General features: G+C 41.8%; 1 long non-coding RNA gene across 1 annotated transcript in view; it reads right to left on the reverse strand.

Moving 5' to 3' along the window:
• Nucleotides 1-7,757, reverse strand: part of LOC135103576 (uncharacterized) — a 48,010-nt gene extending 40,253 nt beyond the window's left edge. The window contains exon 1 of the long non-coding RNA XR_010270118.1: nt 7,649-7,757. This is a non-coding gene — a long non-coding RNA (uncharacterized LOC135103576). The remainder of the gene's footprint in view (nt 1-7,648) is intronic.
• Nucleotides 7,758-8,158: the final 401 nt, after the last annotated feature.

Raw genomic sequence — 8,158 nt, forward strand, 5'->3', positions numbered from 1 at the left:
GAGAGAGAGAGAGAGAGAGAGAGAGAGAGAGAGAGAGAGAGAGAGAGAGAGAGAGAGAGAGAGAGAGAGAGAGAGAGAGAGAGAGAGAGAGAGAGAGAGAGAGAGAGAGAGAGAGAGAGAGAGAGAGAGAGAGAGAGAGAGAGAGAGACAGAGAGTTCATAAGGGATGCACACAGCTGAGAAAACAAAGATGACAGAACAACACGTTTTAAAACAGGCACAATACATCAGCATGAGGAGAAAAGAAAATGGGCCGGAGAAAAAGAAACGAAAGCACACATGGAGAGAAGAAAGCAAATAAAGAGAAATAAAAATATAAGGAGTGAAAGAAATGCAATAACGTGCCGCTTCAAAAGACGAAAACACACACTAAAGATAATAAAGAATAGGAAAAAACGTAGATATAAACGACAAGAAAATAAGAAAGAACGGATGAAAGAAGTTACCTCTTTAATAAAAACCAAAAAGACGAAATCACACAAAAATAAAGAATAAAAAAAAAAAAAAATGAGTGATAAAATAAACGGTATGAAAAACGAACAGAAAAATAAGAAAGTAAGAACGGATGAAAGAACACACATCTTTAATAAAAACAAGTAAAAAGGCAAAAGCATATAAAAAATTTCAATAAGAATAAGAAAAAAAAACGTAGAATAAAGAGAGAAAGAACGACATAAAAAGCAAAAAGAAAAGAAGGAACTCCCTTTTTTGGTCAAAGAAATAAACTAAAAAAAAAACGAAAAAAACGATAAATTAAAACAAAAAGGCGCAGTGAAAAAAAAAAAAAAACAGATATACGAGAAGAATACATGACGTAGTGAAAGAAAGAACACCCAAGACACAACAAAAGGTTCGAGGAGTCTAAGGGGACCCAGCAGCAGCAGCAGCAGCAGCAGCAGCAGCAGCAGCAGCAGCGGTAGCAAGAAGGGTTCCCTGAGACGGATAGTGAATTGGATGACACTTTTAGAGGTTCTTCTAAACTTCGACTCTTGGTTCAGGGACGCGAGACTGGGGATGATGGGTTTGATGGGTTGGATGGCTGATGGGTTGAGAGTCTGAGGGTTGGTACAGTTGAGAGGTTGACGGAATGATAAAGTGAAAGTTTTAGGGTTTAGGAAATTGATTAGTTCATTTTTTCTTGATATGTGGTATTCAGGGTTGTTAAAGTCAGGGACTCAGAGGATGAACAAATGATAGGGTAATAATTTAACAGCCTCTGGGATTGAATAACTGAGACGTTGTGAGGTTAAAAGACTGATTATTTTAAGGCATCTAAGTTTGAGAGATTGACAGAGTAGCGGGTTTATAGCTAAAGAGAGAGATTAACTAAAAAAAAAAAGATAAGTTGAAAGACTGACAGACTGATGGGTTGAGAGGTTGGCAGACTAATGGGTTGAGGGAGTGCGAAGTTGAGATTATCCAACTAATTATTTGAAAGACTGCTAAGTTGAGAGACAGAAAGAATGATGCTTTGAGGACTTAGAGGCTTGAAAGACTGTCAGGCTGATAGGTTAAGGGATTGAGAGGGTGATGGGTTCTTGGTATGAGTGTTGAAAGGTTGAAATGTTGATAGTATTAGAGGCGGAGAGGTTAGGGTAAAGATAGACGAGGTGGTCACGGAGCTGGACAGACTCAGGTGATTTTGGAGTTGAAGGAATGAGGTTTTCATGACTTCATTGGTTCAGATTAGTACTTCAGATTTTTGCGAGTGCGCTAGTTAAGGAAACAAGGGAGGCTTCAAGACACTTATCCTCCAATTTTAGATAATCCTTTTGGGTTTTTTCTTCAGGGACTGGCACCTCAGTGGGCCTTTATTTCCTTCCTTTTTGTTGTCCTAGGCCAGTGTCTCTTTTACGAAGAAATAAATTATGCTGTGTTAGACAGGCTTAGGTGGTTCAATGTTTTATCAGTTCTGGAATTCAGAAGTTGGAATCTTGAGTTCAAAAGTTCAGGAGGGTTTCTGGGTTTCGTCAAGTTTGCTGTTGGAGAGTTTGACGGATTGAAGGTGGCGTCGTTAGTTCTTTGTTTCAAGACTGCTAGTAAAGAATTTGAGGGTTTAAGAGTTTCAGTATTTCTTTAAGGGATTGTTAGTGGGGAATTTAAAGGACTGGTAGCTTTAGGATTTCTTTGAGGCTTCACTGGGGGAGGCGGGGAAAATTTGAAGTGTTGAAGGCTTTGAGAGTTTTAATGGCTGAGGGACTTGAGAACTTGAAGGGACTGAAGGGGGGACGCCACGTAGGACTCCCTGTGAGTTTCCAAACTGGGGCAGGGCGCGGCACGAGTGACCGGCGCAGAATTAAGGCATTTCGATCGGTCGGTGTTATCGGGGGCCGCCAGCCTCATCAGGACGGCACGATAATCCGATTACCGCCACTGTCCCCCCGTGGCTGTATGTTCGTGTGTGTGTGTGTATGTGTGTGTGTGTGTGTGTGTGTGTGTGTGTGTGTGTGTGTGTGTGTGTGTGTGTGTGTGTGTGTGTGTGTGTGTGTGTGTGTGTGTGTGTGTGTGTGTGTGTGTGTGTGTCTGTGTGTCTGTGAATGAAAAATCTTGTCTCTTTGTCCTTGCTTTTCTCCCCCTTTTTTTTTATTTGTCTTTCTTTGAGTCTGTCTATCCGTGTGTCTGTTTGAAGTCTGGCTTTCAATCTGTGTGAACTGATCTGTTAGGGAGAAAACTGGGACATGCACTGAAATATAATAATAATAATAATAATAATAATAAACGGTTTATTATTTAGGCAGTTGACAAACTGAAAATGTACATAGGGGATGGGGAAAAACTTAACATTAATCCTAACGGTAAGACTAATCTAGGAGGGAAATACTATTGATTGATGGCTCGCACCATGGTGGGAATCGCACTGAGTCTGTACCGGTCCGTGCGCGGCGCCTTCAGGGGCGTTATTTTGTTGTGGTGTCTGGTGGCACGGACAGGGCGAGGCGCGTCGGGCGGCAGCATGTCTCTGAGACGCGGATGATGCAGTAGTCCCTTCCCAAACTTCTCCAGAGCCTCTCGGTGCCTGGTGGATATTCTGGACAGACTCAGGGTGGTCAGGGCTTCTTCATAGGTGGTGTATGCAGGGCCAAGGATGACCCTGCACGCCCTTTTCTGCACACTCTCTAGCTGTAGCTGTTGAGTGTGTGTGAGGGAGGAGGACCACGCTGGGGAGGCGTACATGAGTTTGGGGAGGATGAAGGTGAGGTACACCCCCCTTAACTCATCTGTCGGCGTCCCCAGCGACCTGAGTCTGCGCAGCATGTACAGCCTGTAGGTAGCTGATCTCACGGTGCTGGCGACATGCTGCTTCCAGGTCAGCTGGTCGTCCACCGTGACTCCGAGAAGCTTGGCACATTGGACCACCTGGAGGGGGTGAGGGCCCACTGTGAGCCGGGGAGGGGGCACTGGTACAGAGGAGGTATATTCACATATACAGATGCTACACAAGTAAACACATGTTTCTGTACTTATGCAAGCAACTAATAAACTGGAGAATACGAGCACATGCCAATTACCCCTTTGCTCCTAGAACTATTGATGGTAAATATAAAATGGTAAAGAAAAATAATCTGTTGTAAAGGAAACTGGAGAAAGAAATATGAGAAAAGGACGAGGAGTGAGTTATGATAAGAAAACGGTGATGTCAAAGTTGCTATAGTTTATCTCCACAGCTTTCTCTACTTATTCACCTACACTAACATGTACTGACGGGAGGACAAACTATCGGGTAAACTGTGTGCTAAGCTCAGTCCCACAACCCTCTGATTCGTGACTGAACCTGCAAACTACTGTACCATAAATAAACGCGTGTATCTAAAAGCCATAAGTATTATAGAAGTTTCCAGCATCTTGTGTTAATTTCCATTCGGTTAAAAAATAAATAAATAAATAAAAACTTGTAGACAAAAAGGGGTATCTGACTGACTGTATTGTCTCTGTCTCTCTGTCCTTGCCTATCTATCTATCAGTATGTTTATGTCTGTCTGTGTCCAGATGTCTGAATGTCTGTATTTTCTGGTCTGAAATAAGGATATGTGTCTTTATGATTGTTAATTTTTTGTTTACTGAAGCCAATAAAATACAAAATCTCTCTCTCTCTCTCTCTCTCTCTCTCTCTCTCTCTCTCTCTCTCTCTCTCTCTCTCTCTCTCTCCCACGCCTTGAAAGCAGCACCTCCCTCCCTCCTCAGCGCCTACAATCACAGCTCCACACGGTCCGGATCAAAGCATTACCTCTCAATACTCGCGGCATTACAAGTTAACTCCGCCGCTCAGGTGAGTCTCGGGAGTGTAAATCTCGATATTATGAGTGTCACAGAAACTTGCCGGCTCGCGATCACCGCCGACTTGGTGTAATTACTGGCGGCTATAAACTGCTTCATAAGGATTGTCTTTGTGAAATGTAAGACATGTTGTTTTTGTGCGGTAGGGGAAAAAAAAGTGTTATTTGCTTTCAGAAATCTGTAAATGATGTATGAGTGAAAAAAAAAAAGGTTGTCTTTATACTTACTGATAATTAAAGTAAACTGTTTCACAAAGAATCTCCTCAATAAATTAAACTGTGCCTATGCACTGAAAAAAGTGGTGTTTCTCTTTTAAATATGCGTAAATGACGCAGAGGAAGCATTTCTCATACAAAATGTCTGTTTTATAGATAACCATAAACTTCCCAGTAATACGTCAAGTGCCTGCGGTAGTAAATACAATAATATCCAAAAGTCATGACAAGGAGTTACTTATTCAGATTCATTAGGGATTCTCCAATGTAAACTCTCACGTGTCTGCATCTATAGTCCAACATACTTTCTCCTTATGAAGAATCCCTAAAATATTGTCCCGTTTAGTCTTTTTATTGTGTTGTAGTTGACAAAAATATTATGATGAATCCCTAAAACATTGTCTCTTTTAGTCTATTTATTGTGTTATAGTCAATAAAAACATATGTATCTATTTATCTATTTTATCGTGTTGTAGTCAATAAGATGTCCTTCGATCTATCTATCTATCTATCCATCCATCCATCCACTCATCCATTCATCTCTCCTTTCTTACACACACCATATCTTTCCTTCTTTCCTCAACATTCCCATAACATTCACAGTTTTCAACTCCCACCCTTTCTTTTTCCTTATACAAGACCATACCATCCCAACACACTTTCGCCCATTCCTCCGTCACACAGCTACTCACCAACAAGTATATCTTTTCCGGGACATCTCGTCTCTCTCCATATCTCACGGCAGGGACGAGAGCCAACGGGAAGACAGACTCACGGGAACATCAGTGTAAGGAAGTAAGTGGACGAGATTTCACTTTATTCATGCAGGTAAGGGTGAATGTGATATCTTCATGAGAGTCAATTAAGTGGTGATATTTTGCTACAGAAGACACAACAGCATCAGTAAGTCAGGAGATTCCAATTCAAGGGGTAGGACAAGCTTGTTCATTGACTGAGTAAAAGAATAAGCATGATTTTGGTAAAAGAGTAAGCACGTATTCGATAACAGAGTAAGCGTCATTATAGTTGATTGATTGATTCTTTGATTGAGTCTCATGCCAACACATTTTATGGTTTTGATAGCAGTGTGTGATTATAATAAAATGGATTATGATTTTGCCAAGGAAATGGAAAACCTCTGATAGAATCTTAATATCACATAAAATTTTAAACTCCTCAGGAATACAACATTTTGAAGTCACGTAATTTTTTGTTTTAAATCCTCAGGTATATAACATTTCAGACACGTAACGTTTAAAATTCTAAGGTAGAAAAAGCACACGTCCATTCTCAGGCATTCATTCCACAACGCAAGTGTATAAAAGAAGAAGAGAAGCTCCATCACCAACATACCGCCAAACTTAAGAGTGATTTTAATAAATTTACGATAGCAAAATGAATGAAAAATCAACCATCACAGCGAGATTAAAAAAAAAAATCAAATTTAAATCCTTACATATTATATTCTGCAAGAGCCACAATGCTATCAAACACTTGCATGATCGAACACTGAAAGATAAGTTAAATCAAACAGCCATAAAGATGTTATTTAATGATGCTTTGTTTAAATGCAACACAGGGGAACTTGAGGGTTGTCTTAAGGTGCGTGTGTCCATGTCGTTCGTTATGCAGATCGTGAAAACTCCAAACTATACGACCCATTAAGTTTTGCTGTAATTTAGGAGCGTTCATATATTATTTAAGTTGATGTATGTGTGTGGTAAGTGTAGTAGTAGTAGTAGTAGTAGTAGCAGTGGCGGAAGATACACACACACACACACACACACACACACACACACACACACACACACACACACACACACACACACACACACACACACACACACACTACGTAGTTCCTTTCGTTTCCATAGACTATCTTTGTTTTTCGCACCTTTTTTGTGTTTTCTAGTTCCATATTAACGACCTCCACAGAAATTCTGCCCAATGACATTTTACTTCTTCCTTTCCTTTTTCCTTTCTTTAAACTCCAGCAACTAAAGAAACTCCCTTGTCCTTGGAACACACACACACACACACACACACACACACACACACACACACACACCATAACATCGATCTTCACTCATTTTCCTCAGATAAATACAAACTCCCTAGAAGACTGTCCGATTTATGGCCTTAGAAGCAACTCGCGCCATTTTCCACCTAAGCTCCTGACGGGGTAGAGGCGCGTTCCCATGGGCGGGAGGCGCGAGGGTTAGGGCGGCGCAGCGGGACGGGAGGCGGGGAAGCGGGGAGGGAGAGGGGATTGATGTCTTAGGAATGATTTTAATGCCCTTTCCACATGCAAACGGGGCCTATATCTGTGGTTTATTCTGTCGCCACCACGCACTGCATCAGCGGGGCCATAACACTGCTCCTCCTCCTCCTCTTCCTGCTCACAATAGGAGGAGGATGAGGAGGAGGAGGACAAAAAGAAGAAGAAGAAGAAGAAGAAGAAGAAGAAGAAGAACAACAACAACAACAACAACAACAACAACAACAACAACAACAACAATTACTTATAACAGCCTTATAAAAGGAGGAGGAGAAGGAGGAGGAGGAGGAGGAGGAGGAGGAAGAGGAAAGGGAGAAAGAAGAGGGAACACGTAATGGGTAATGCTTCTCTATTTCAATTCCAACAATGAGCAGGGAGGTGTCAGTCACGTCCTGGATGAGTCAGTTAAAGGGAATCTGAGGTTGGCATAGGGTGAGTGATTCATATTATCCTATATCACAGACGCTGATGAATTATTGAACTTGAAGGAAATGAAGAGGCCATTATACAGAAAGAAAGAGGAAACACAAGGAAGTAAAATAGAATAATACAAATTCCTCCAGGTGCTACACATATTGTAGTGGCCTCATCATGCAACAGGTGATAAAAGTAAGTAAACGGAAGGAAACAAAGATAAGTGGAGATAATGCGAAGGAAGCTGTTATGACCACTCCCCATATCCCGCCGGCCGTCACCTTCTGACCAAGCCCCGGCCAGCCGCTCCGCCACGTCACCCGTCTCGATCCCGCCAGTTTAGGAGCGAGTTTCCTAGAGGCCCTCATTCCGAGGCGATAGTCGAGCTGCCCTGTTCAGTAGGAGGCACTTCACACTAGGCTCTCTCTCCACTTACCTCCCACCTGTACCTGCTGAGTCCCCCTTACCGTGGTGGTTAGACGAGAGTGGACTCCTTCTAGGCCAATGGTTCTTAACCTTTTTCAATGTATGCATCCCTTTCAGATCAGCAGTCACTTCTCGCACCCCCTGAATTGCTGAAAAAAAAAGCTAAAATACAAAGTTGATGTGCTGTGTATTAATAACAAAACCACCTTTTCCTTTTTTAATCTTCATTCACAAAGCTTACAGAACACTGCTGTAGCAAAAAGAATTATTATTATTTTTTTTTTTGTTGAAAAAAATATCGCGTACATAAAACTATATTTTGCTTTAATTATCCATCCTCGCACTCCTTAGGAACTGGCCTCGCACCCCCTAGGAGTGCGAGCACCCCTGGTTAAGAACCACTGTTCTAGGCTGATCAAAGGCAAGCACCGGGCGTCATTCTCCACGGTTTGGACTCACGTAAAGTATTATAACTTGAGCTACAGCCATCCACCCTTCTTCCTCCCTCCTTTAGGTGGATTATTAGTTAACATTGTAAGTTAGGTCAAGTT

This window comes from Scylla paramamosain, chromosome 1 (assembly GCF_035594125.1).
Source record: "Scylla paramamosain isolate STU-SP2022 chromosome 1, ASM3559412v1, whole genome shotgun sequence".
Lineage (NCBI taxonomy): Eukaryota > Metazoa > Arthropoda > Malacostraca > Decapoda > Portunidae > Scylla > Scylla paramamosain.